This window comes from Marmota monax, unplaced genomic scaffold (genome assembly GCF_021218885.2).
Source record: "Marmota monax isolate L192 unplaced genomic scaffold, Marmota_monax_Labrador192_F-V1.1 WCK01_AAM20220418_F8-fsc00014, whole genome shotgun sequence".
Taxonomy (NCBI): domain Eukaryota; kingdom Metazoa; phylum Chordata; class Mammalia; order Rodentia; family Sciuridae; genus Marmota; species Marmota monax.
The window spans coordinates 20,432,103-20,444,439 of record NW_026695222.1 but is presented as its reverse complement, the minus strand read 5'-3'; the positions used below and the strand labels follow the sequence as shown (position 1 = coordinate 20,444,439).

Here is a 12,337-nt window from a genome sequence, read left to right as displayed (position 1 = left end):
AAGCAGCATCTTGGTCATGCTGGGACAGAGGAGCGCGGGAGGGTGGGGGCAGCAGAAGGAGGGCTCAGTTTAGCCTGGGTCAGCCGGCTTCTGGCTAACGTGGCCTGAGGGTGCTGGGAGGGACGACAGGGTCTCAATGCCCACCTCTTCCTTGCTGGATGCCCCTTTCAGCAGGTGGAAGTTATATAGTCTTTTAAAAACCCAGCTTGAAGTTTGAGCTCCTATTCTCACTTCTCCACTGAAAATACACACTGAGGCTAAATCCTGTCAGACAATCCGAGGATGGGGTCAGACCGTCCCCTGTCTTGGAATCGGGCCTCCACTCTGCATGCTTGGACTTGGACACCAAGAGCAGGCCTGACTCCTCCTCCTCTGGAGCTGTGTGTGCTCCTTAGAGGGGTGAGTGCTGTCCACGGAGGCTGGGGACACAGGAAGTAGAGGCCACAGCAGAGGACTGCTTGGTCCCCAGGATAGAAGCAGCTGGTGTCCAGGATGACTGTCCTTGTGAACTGCTCTGCCAAGGCTTTCCAGCTTGGGGGAGAAGCCCAGGACAGTTGGCACCATCAAAGTGGAGATAAAATACTTTTTATATAAATTCCCTGAACCTTGGAAGCCCTATTTCCCTAGAAAGGAGAGTCCTGCTGGGTCTGCACATTCTTTGGGGGAATGTTCTTTCTTACCTCACTGTTCTCTTTGCATAGGCTCCTGCCAACCCCGTCACTGTTCTTCGACAGTCCAATGCCACTGTCCCCAAGAGGGGCTTCCCATGGGCTACCTTGTTTCCTTAACTGAGGGCAGCCCCTTCGCACTTCATTCTGGGTGTGGACAACTGGTTCTCTTTGGTCAAGCCTGGGCCAAGGTCCAGGCAGGTGGGATGGGCTGTGTCATCCACACAGCCTCCCTTGCTGATGAGGAGCGGCATGGTTTGAGGAGTGGGCAGCCTGTCAGGCTTATTTTCTTCCTAGGTCCCTTGGTCAGAGCCCACATGTGGTGGGCAGGCTTTGCTCCTCCTTGATGGAGGGTTTTAATTCCCGTAGTCTGGGGGCTGACAGGTGGTTCCACGATTCCCCTTTACTATAAGTCCCTGTGTGTGGGGCTCAAGGGTCCAGCTCCCAGCTCCCAGCTCCAGCTGCGGAGGTCTTGCCGGGTTTGTGCATGCCCACGGAGCCTGCCTTATTCCCTGAGGTCAGAGGCCCTTCCTGCAGGCCACCACGGCCACTCGGTGAGTCTGCTCCCTCACCACTGCCCTGTCAGGAACTCTCCGGGTCCTGCTCAGCACACACTCCGCCACTTCCCGGGCAGGCACTGGACCCCACCCTCTCCTGGCTCAGGCCTTTTCTTTCTGGTCACTCTTTCCCTCCCTTCTCCCTGCTCATCCCTCAAGCCTGCTAGGTTACCCAAGCACACTCACACAGACACACCAATAGAGATACACCAGCCACACCAGCCACACACACACACACACACACACACACACAGGAATATAGGTGGAGGTTGAAATCCAGATCAGGTACACACACACACACACACACACACACAGGAATGTAGGTAGAGGTTGAAATCCAGATCAGGTACACACACACACACACACACACACACACACACACAAGCCCGCATGGGAGCACACATACACACATGCACATCATAAACACACATGGATACCAGGGACACAGGCGTAAACACACAGGCCATGTGTGCTTCCAGGAAACCTGGCTTTCCCCCCACACTCTGGGGTGCACAGAAAGCCACTGTGGACATTTTCTGACCCAGTCACACCTCAAGGGCCCCAAGCTACCCACTGAATCATGAAGCACTTTCCTGTTTAAGTTTATTTTCTTCTGGCAGAAGGGAGCTACTTATTTCCAAGAAGTGGAGCCAGGGGAGTCTGCTGAACCCACGATGTGGCTGGGGACACATTTTGGCGTCCTGTCCTCCCACAGAGCTTTGTTTACACAGCTCCAGTTTCTCTGGACTTCAGGGCCCTAAGAGGCACCGCAGCTTACACTCTGCCGCAGTGAGTGGCACAGAATAGAGCTGCAGTCAGTAAAGCTTCTGTTATTGGTCATTTACCAGACCCTCTTGATCCCTGCCCAGGATCTGGGGACAATTCTTGCCACCTTCTTTGTGTGTCTTACTTCCTAGGTCCAGGAACTGAGAATCTGGTCAAGTCTGTAAGTGAAGAGTCTCCTTTGACCACCTGGAGCATTTTCTCAGTGATCTGACTTCTGTGAATTAAGGACAAGGTGTTGTGTTTGTGCCGTGTGGGGCTGACTTTCTACCACTTGGAACGGTGCCCAGCACACAGTAGGAATTTCGTGAATATTTGTTGTGTGGATAATCAAGACCGACACAACAACCCTTTAAGTTTGGTTTGATTGTTTTTTCCCCCAGGTCAGCAAGGCCCATACAGTTGAACAAGGAATGGAGCCCAGGTTTAGGTTTGTAGACACCATGCTACACAGTTAGGAGAGTCGGGACCTCCTGGCCTTAGGGGTCCTTTCCCCGGTGAACTTTTTAGTTTACGATTTTTGCCATGGCTCCTTTAAGGTTAATGGAAAGAGCACTCCACTCATGGAAACTGAACCCCATAATCTGGGGTACTAGGTCACTCCTCCTCTGGCTGGTTCCACTGGCTTTTGGATTTTCCTTGTTGTTTGGCCAAACCTAGCTCATCTCCACGCTGGGTAACCTGGGAACACAGGCTGGAGTGCCTCAGAGTGGCAAAAACATACCTGAATTAAGCCTGACTATGGCTCTGCACTGAGCCCACCACTTAAGTCTCATTCTTGGGGTAGTCATATGACCGGGCTTTCCAGTCATTCATTCATTCATTTTCATTCATTCATTGTTCATTCACTCAGCCCATATTTATTGGACACCCCCTGCCGGGGGTACTGTGTTGAATTGAAAAGTGCCACTGACCTCTGGGGCCTAACAGACACAAGATCAAATAAACCCTGTGCTTCAGGGTGGATGCATCAAGGAGGCTGGGGTGAGAGAGAAAGTCACCCTCTCACCCAAAGGCCATCAAACCACAGTGAGCTACAGCATGGCCTTACCAACATGGATTCCCGGATCCCAGATATCCCTTTCAGCAAGTCTGGGAAAGGGTCCAAGAGCTACATACTTAACTATCTCCCCAGGTGATTCCAGAACCAGGGAGTGTGGAGGGAGAGATCAACTGAGAAAATCTGTACTAACAAGTCAGAGAAAATGTCCCAGGGAAAAGATTGTACCTGCGAGGATGGGTAAAGATTTGCCAACCAGCAAGAGGATAAAAAACCTTTATAGATTTATAATGTAACTTTAAGAATGTTTGTTGTGGAATTAGTCAAATGGCAAAGAAATTAGTGGAATAAAATATTAAAAATGACTTACCCAGGGTAACTGTGATACTTAGCTTAGTGTGCATCCCTTCAGACATCAGATATATGATGGAAATTCCCAGTTGTAGAAATCTATGGTATCTGTAGCTGCATCTCTAACTACCAATATATTTGCAAAAGAAGCTCACAGGTGCCACTATCACCATAAATGGCCTCCTCTGATGTTGGGATGAATTCTGGGACCCCTGAGATGCTTCAGTGGACAAAAGTTTCTTCTCCTAGGGTCCAAAGGATCTGCTCATAGATCTTTACACTTATTTTATAAATTACTTTTATTGAGTATGATAGGCCTAGGTGTGCAAATCCTAAGTGTACAACAACAGCTGTTGGATTTTCTCAAACCAAACACAGCCACGGGGCCAGCACCCATTCAGGACACAGAATGTGACCAGCATCCCACTGCCTCTCCTTCTACACTCTTCCTTTCCAGAACTCAGGTATAAGAATTAGGAGTGGAACTAAGGATAAGTTTGAAGGCACCAAACTATAATCTAGATGAGCCCCAGGCGTCTTCCTCGGGTATCCCTTCTCTCCTGAGAAATGATTTCTCTGCTGGTTTCTGGTGGCTGCTCCAGCCAGCTCACACAAGCAGGAAGAGAGCTTTACTTTGCAAAGCTAAGCCTGTGCTCTTAAGTGATGGCCAACTGGCAGAGGATCAGAGGTCCTGAGCCATCCTGATAGGAGCCCATCCTGATAGGTGCTGTTTGCATGTTGATCTCAAAAGGTTCTTGCCATCTCTGCTGCCTCCTGGCACACACGTGCCCCTGGAAGGGCCTACTCTGAGGGCTTTTTGACCATGAGGTCTATTGTGAATGACCTCCTTCTCCCTACTTACTTCCATTTCTCTGGCACCACCTTCTTCCAGATCTGGGGAAACAGACTCCCGTGTTCTTTGAGGCTCCATTCTTAACCATCACTAGCAATTGTCCCTGCTACCTCTTTGCCCTGAGGTCCTTTAAAGATTTTTTTATGAGTTATTTTTTACTATGTACGCACTATTTTAATTTCAGAAGGAGGACAGTCTTGTGGGGAAATACGCTCACCATAGAGCCATGTACAAGGTAAAAAGTGAAAACCTGTCCCACCCACTACGGCTCCCTCTCCCACTGCCCAGGGAACCTCCAAGAGCTGAAGTTACGTGCGCATCTGCCCAAAGTGTGATCGTGTTTTCCCATCTTACAACTTATTTTGTTGTTGTTTGCCTTAACAATATAGCATGCCCATCCTTACAAATCAGTCCACAGAACTCTCCTTCACTCATTTCAACAACTTCAAAGTATTCATCAGTGTAAATGTGCCATAAATGACCTTGCTATTTTTGTAATATGGGGGGCATTTAAATTGTTTCCTATTTTTGCTATAATGAACAAGGATGCGGTAAACATGCTCTAGATATGTATTTGTCCAAGTGCTTTGATGAGAAAAACAATCCTGGAAATGTAATGATAGGGGTCAAAACTCATCTGCCTTTTAAATGCTGTTGTTGCACATTAGTTATGCTTTTGCCAACAGAGTAAGGTACAGCCCCTTTTCCCTCTCTAACCATTGCGTATTATTAATTTTTTAAAAATTACCAATTTACAAGTGGGAAAGAATATTCCATTTTATTTTGTGTTCCCCTCAGGACTGATGAGTCTTAGCATCTTCCCTTATGTTTTTAATTTAAGCATGTACCATCCTTTCCGAGAAGACTTCAGGTATGAGGTGTGAGCCTGACGTGTTTGGGCCACAGGGGATGGTCCGTGAGTCTGGAACTCAGTGCGTAGGGGTGGAAAAGATGGTAAAAATGTTGGCAGAGGCCAGATCATAAAAGGCCACATTTGCTTGGTGAAGGAGTTGGGATTTTACCTAAAAAGCAGTGGGAACCACCAAGGGTTTGTAAAAAGGGAGATAGAATGATCAGATTTGTATGTCAATAGCCCCATCAGGAACAGATTGCAAGGACTAAATTTGGAGATAGAGGATAGAGGTAATGGCGGGTTGTGGGGACAGACAAAAATGAATAAATGAATGAGTGAATAAAGCCAAGTTTCTCAAACAATATCAATCAACTTTCTTGATGACACATTCTTGATGGTTGGTAGCAGAGATTTATACTGGAAGAAGATGGGTAAGACCTTCTGTGGGATTACCTGAACCTTCCTTAGTTTCCATTTGCTGAAGGTGGCATGAGGCCCATCCCCATGAACAAGTCCTCTTCTGGGTCCGGTCACCTGGATGCTGGAGGTCACACCAACTGGTCTTGTGATTACAGTAGGGTAGGAGCTTGGGCTTTCTTCTTTCCTGCTAATGGCCAGGCCCATGGCACCCCTATTAGATATGGTTGGAGCTCAGATGATGGCATTTCTTCTGAGATCCCTGCAGCTAAATCTGCTGCGAGCCATCGACTCAGCCACATGCCCACTTAGAGAGCATGTGCTGTGGTCCTGGGGGGTTGAGAGGGTTTAACACTCAATTTCTCCCCTGAAGAGCTTATAGTCAAATTAGGGAGAGGAAATGAGAGGTTCGGATTCCACAGGGGCAAAAGATAATGCCCACAAATCCTGGAGCAGAACAGAGGGTTTGGGCCTAAGTGCAAATGAATTCATGCAGACAGATATGTCAAAGCCCATCAGGTACTCTCTCCTGGGTGATTCCAGTTAGATGCCTCCTGTGTCTTAGACACCTACGACTTAATTTGCTTAAGACTTGAGTTTTGATTCTTCTCCCCATGACCTCAACCTGAATCTACCTAAGCCTCTTCCACTTGGGCCACCATCCACAACCCAGACAGAAAACTGACAGTCCTTTGATCAGTAGAGCTGTTTTACGGATCATGCTTCCTAAATAGAAATGCAGTCTCTCCACCTCTTCCTATTTTTATCACCGCCCCAATCTAAACCATTACCATCTCCCAGCTAAAAAAAAGACAGTCTTCTGACTTGTCTCTGAGCTTCAATCCTTGGTCACCTACAATTCACTCCCCATGTAGCGGATGTGAAATTAAAGAGAGAGAGAGAGAGAGAGAGAGAGATTGCATAGAATGCATCACGCCACTCACGTGCTTCGGGCCCTTCAATGGCTTCCCATTTCAATGAGAAAAATAACTCGACTTCTTGCCTAAGAGGCCCTGTTTGATCTGGCCCCTGATAACCTTTCCAAGCTCCTCTGGGAGGAGGCTGTGGGGCCAGTCCCCATAGCTTGCTATTTTCACTTCCTCAAATAAGTCAGGCTCCTTCCTTGTCCTTGGATTCTGTTCTTCCTTGTGTCTGAACCCTCTTTCACGTGTTTGACTCCTGTGTGGGAGCATCATTCTTTTTAAGGTAGTGGTAGAGCACTTGCCTAGCATGTGCAAGGCCCTGGGTCCCATCCCCAGTACTGCAAAACAAACAAATAGATAAAAAGTCATGTGCTTTTTAAAGCAGAAAACTTTAGAATCTGGTCTTATGGAGACAGTCTACGTATGTGTGAAGATAAGTACAAGATCCGAATAACATCACTGTTTCTAGCAAGAAAATATTGGACACACCCTAAGAGGTGTTGTATGGGGAGCAGGCGATAGAAGTACAGTTAGTTTATGCAGAGGAACACTTTGGAAGCTGTTATAAAAAAATGTGTGCTCTTATGGCAAAATTCTCAAGCTATACCAAATGGAAAAAGATACGGAAGGATGCCTATAGGGTCCTCTCATTTGCGTGAAAGGGTATGTTTATTTAGCTCTATATGCCTATATGTAGAGACCCTCTGGAAGGAAACCCAAGGGGTGTGGTAATGGCTGTCACCTCTGGGGAGGCCAATGAAGGGACCTATGACCCAAGTGGCAGGGAGGTGTTTCAAAGTTTTAATTTCTCCCATGTATATGCTTTTTTTTTTTTTTTTGCATTTAATTTACAGACAGGGTCTTTCTAAGTTACTTAGGGCCTTGCTAAGTTGCTGAGGCTGGCTTTGAACTTGCAATCCTCCTGTCTCAGCCTCCCAAGCCACTGGGACTACAGGCATGCGCTGCCTTGCCTGGCTATACTTTCTTTCAAAAATAGAGTTTTTGGTCTCTGAAAGGAACTGTGCAGTGGAAACAGGCTCCAACAGGCCAGGCCAGGCCAGGTCTGTGAGCATAACTTGGCCTGCTTAGCTCTTCTGAGGCTTGGGTCTTCAGGGGTCTGCAGGGGGAGAGCAGCTGCCCAGGCTTGCACTGGAAGCTGGGGATATTCTGCTGGTCATTCAGGGAAACACAGGCTCCAACTTCCTCCCCCGGGGCTTGCTGTGTGGGGTGCCCACGCCTTCCTCCTAATTCACGTCCCTTCTTGTCTCCATGGAGGCCTCTCCCTGAGAGGACAACCAAGGAAATGTCCTTTTTCAGGCTGTTTGTCATTTGGCAATCTTTCTCTTTCTTTCTCTCTTTCTCTCTCTCTCTTTCTTTTTTTCTTTCTTTCTTTTCTTTCCTTTCTTTCTTTTTTTAGGTCAAAACTGTAGAACAAAAACTTGCTCCAGCAGGCAGTCAACTGTGGCTCTCCCCAGGCCTCAGTGATCGTAACGAGGATCACAGGCTTGGGAATGAGCCAGGGATGGGTTTGAGTCATTGCTCAACCTTTGCAGCTTTGCATCCTTGGGCAAGTCAAGGGACCGCACTGTGTCTCGTTGCTTTGTTGATAAGCTGGCATCAGAAGGCCTGCCACCATTCCTGAGACCCAGGTAAGGAGCAGTGCCTCTTCCCCTGCTTCGTGAAATGGGAAGGTCCGTGTGAATGGGTCATGTGGGTGGCAGAACCTAGAGGTTTCCTAGGGCTTCCATAATAAATTGGCTTCAAACAACATCAATTCATTCTCTCACAGCGGTGGAGGGTGGAACTCCGAAATTAAGGTGTATGTAGGGCCACGCACACTCTGAAGGCCCCAGGACAGGGCCCCTTCCTGCCTCTTCCCGTTCCTAGTGACCGTCTACTTCCTTGTGGGCAACTTCACTGCAACCTGCCCCCGTTTTCTCTGGGCCTTTTCTTCTTTCTGTCTCTCCTCTGGCGTCTGTTGTCCCTGGATTTAAAGCTCCAGTGGATAATTCAAGATGATCTCATCTCAAGATTCTTATCTTCTTTACATCTGCAAAAAAAAAAAAAAAAAAAGACCCTTTTTACAAATAAGGTCGCACTCAGTTCTGGGGGTTAGAATGTGAGCATGTTTTTTTTTTTTGGTGGAAACCATTCTACCCAATACACAGAAGAAGCAAGTCAAGGGGGCATGGAAGCCCCTGAATATGTGCCCAATGTGTGTCCATGCTGTGGCGGTTCAAGACAGGTGCCAGTCCTGTGTGTCTGCTTCTGAGCCACACAGTGCTGTTCCAATGGCCACCTCAAAGGACTGCTGCTCTGACTCTGCTTTTCTCTCCTGAGCCCTCTCCGTCTTCCCTCTGCCTCCCAATCAAACCAACACCAACCTTCCTTCCTGGGCCTGGGAGGTGGCACAGAACCCAGATGAGATCCTGTAAATGCAAATCTTCTCATTCATTTGAAGACCAGAGGAGGACTGCAGTTTAATTCAGGGTGTTTTCCCAATGTCAGCCTTTGGGTTTTGACCTTGCATGACAAATTTAAGATGTCTCCATGGGCGGAAGCTGGACAAAGGGAGGCGATTCTCTGTGCAATGATGGCAACTTCCAGTGAGTCTATAATCAATTCAAAATAAAAAACAGTCCAAAAAAGTTCCCTATGAATAGTTGAAATCCAAGCAAGTACCCATAACCTCTGTAGATCTTTCTGGATTAGAAGGTAGAAGTCAACCTCTCACTCTCAGCAGGATGTGGGCTACTTCATGCTCCCAAGGTAACCTGACGCTTCCCATTCCCATGGACTGTGGGAAGTGGCCTAACCTTGGTCTAGCTCCATCCCCATTCCAGGCCTCCTGGGATCCTATTCTAACCACCTCCCTGAGAAGGGAGTTTGGCCAGGCCCTCCCCAAGCCTCCGCAGGGCTGGGCTGGGCTGGGCTGGGCTGGGTGGCAGACACATGGCTGGGTTGGGCCAGCCTCACCTGGCCCTGCAGCCCAGGCTGAACCCTGCTGCTGCTGCCACATGCACAGGGCTCTGGGGCTTCTCCCTGTATTTCCCTGGCAGGCATGTGGCCTCAGTAACCCCACCCTGTGTCAGAAGCTCTGAGCTCCTAGGTGGTGCCGCTCTGGCTTGGGGCCAGCCTTCCCTACCCTGATTTTGGTTGTCATCCTCCTCCTTCTCCTCCCTGGGGCAGGGTGCTCAGCTCCCTTCCCGTGGCAGACTGCAGTTCCACTAGTCTGGGCAAGTCAGAGGCACCCTCCCTGGCCGACTTGTCTGATTTTTTTCTCTCCTTCCTCCTCACCCACGTGGTGGCTCTGCATGAGTTCCGTACAGTGTGATTGGGTGTTCCAGGGGTTATGAATTTGGAGTCCCATGACATTGGGGGCTATTCTTGAAACCCTCTGAAGTTACATATGAGAAGTAGGAGCATTTTCCAAGGGGAGACATTGATCCTCAGAAGGGCCCATGAACCAACAGTGAAGAGTCTCTTAGGACCACAAAAGGCTGCAACATAACTGTTAATCATTTTGTTTCTGGCATCTGCCTGCCTGGCTATCATATCATTTCTCCTGAGTTAGCTCATCTCTGTGCCTCAGTTTCCTCCCATGGAAAATTAATTAAATGATAACATCATACTGCATATCACAATTACATGGTGATATGAGGAGCAAATGAGAAAGTCATATAAAATTCTTGGCACAAGCCAGTGAGAACTCAATAGAGATTACCTATTATTATCATTATCTGCCCTGAGTGCAGATGAACTCAGTTCTTGCTTACAGCAGCTGTGTGACCCAGGGAGTAGCGCCATCTTCTGAAAGATCTCATCTGACCAATGTCACAGGCATTCAAAGGTAGGACTGGAATTTGAACCCATAGCCTGTCTCTTTTTGCTACGTTGTGTTGTCACTCACTGCAAAAAGATCCAGAAAAGAGAGGTGAGAGGGTCGGAAAAATGTTCAATACCTTAAAATTCTTTCATGGGCTGTCTCTGGAACATCTTTTCTGTTTTGCCAACTGAGGTGTATGAGAAAACACTATGCTTGCATGTGATGACTGGACTGGAGGAAAATTCTAGAAGGGCCTGGATTCCATGGAAAGATTGTGTCCTTGCAGAAAACCCTCCAGCCTTTGTAGATGCCATTCCTTCCTTAATTTGAGGTCTATCTGGTCATCTGTCCAAACCTACCTCACCTGTCAGCTGCCTGGAACCCTAACCCTGACCCTGTAGTGTTGATTGTCTTCCAGCGTTTTGCATACTATTATTGGGCATTTATTAACTGCTTTACCATTTCTTTGCTTAGGTCCCATTCCTGTCTTTGTAACTAGGTAAGGCCTGTGTCCGAAGCCATTTTTTTTTCTCCCTGTGCTCAATTTGGTGATTGGAATAAACACACATGATTAGAAGGATGTCCTCTCTCCATTCTTTCTTCCTCAATCATTTCTTGCCCACTTGTGGGGTATGGAGATGAGCAATCCATATCCTCAAGGCATCCAAGCCAGAGATGGGGTGATAGCACATCTCCTGTGAAGCTCAGCCAGGTTTGTGCCTGGGCTGCCTGTTATAACTTACAGTCCTCAAAGGCAGGGTAAGGAATCCAAACCACCCAGGACACCCAGGCCTTTTCCCCAGGCACCTATTTGGCATTAGAAATGAACCAAAGGGCAAGAGTATGAGAAATGGCCGTTCCCCTGGGGACACTCTACGTGACAGAAAGGAGAGTCTTAATATTCCGGGACCTGCCTGATGCTTGGGAGTGCCCAAGCCAGGCTGACCAGCTTGCCCCTTGGATTTATGATCTTCCTTCTCTACGAGCATGAGAGGGCTGCCAGGCCCAGCCTTGTCAACCCCCAGCCTTTCCAGAGATAGAGAAAAGTGTTTATTGAAAGATGGGAAAAGACAAAGCTCCAGATGATCACAGAATAGCTCAGAGTGGCCTCAGACTGTGAGTCAGGACTCTGTATTCTGAACTTCCAGGGGTGCACATGGAAATAGTGGTTGTTAATAGGAGGGAAATAGAGAGATCTGGCAGGGGCAAGGATAGTTCCAGATTCAGTGTTAATTATTGTCTATTTGAAGTCTATGCCCGAGGGTCCATGCCCAGACTCCCACCCACGATTCTCCCCAAAGCCTGGCTTGTCTCAGAAAATGGCGCCCCTATCCATCCTGAAACTGAAAAATCAGCCTGGCCCTCCCTGTCCCACGCCATCCCAAATCAATCTGTCAGCAAGAAGATCTGTTCTTTTTGTTTCTAAAACTTCCCTTAAGTTCATCCCCTTCTCTCTGTTCCTAGAGCCACCACTTGAGTCCTTCACCAACCCCTCACTGAACTATTTTCATAGTGCCCTCCCTCAGTTTCTCTCATCAATCTCATCTCCCCAAACTCCACAGACATTAGTTGGTCCAAAAGGAGGGAAAAAAATCTTAAAAACAATGCAAATCTAGTCAAGTTACTCCTCCATTAAAAATGTTTTAATGTGTATTGAATGATACACCTAAAATCTGTGACTTCATGTTATGCAATGTTTCTTAAAAACCTGTGTACAAACACGGAACTCTAATTGATGATATGCATGCTGCAAGTTTGGAATCGAGCGTCTGGAGGACTACCATCTACTTATGAAATGCAACAAGAAATAATATGGTGAATGGATGGATAGATGGATGGCTTGGTGGATAAGTTCCAAAGCAAACATAGTAATGTTAATTGTAGAATGCAGATAATGGGTAGACAGGGTTTCTTTCAACTTTCTTCTGTTTGGAAGGCTTTATAAGGATATATTGGGGAAATTTTCTCCAACAGCTGCCATTACATCAGGATTCAGTCCAAAGTCATTACCTGGGTCTGTCAGCCCTGCCTGGTCTCCCTGACCTCTATATTGATGCAGCTATATTGATCCTTACTGCTTATGCTCCAGATGTAGAGCATGTCTTT

The 12,337-nt window shown here is 47.5% G+C and overlaps 1 long non-coding RNA gene across 1 annotated transcript; it reads right to left on the bottom strand.

The window, feature by feature from the left end:
- Positions 1–4,899: 4,899 nt before the first annotated feature.
- Positions 4,900–9,666, bottom strand: LOC124085933 (uncharacterized). Its single transcript, XR_006849635.2, has 3 exons — positions 9,551–9,666; positions 8,790–9,017; positions 4,900–8,455 (listed from the first exon to the last, which is right to left on the bottom strand). It is a non-coding gene; the product is annotated as an uncharacterized LOC124085933 (long non-coding RNA).
- Positions 9,667–12,337: the final 2,671 nt, after the last annotated feature.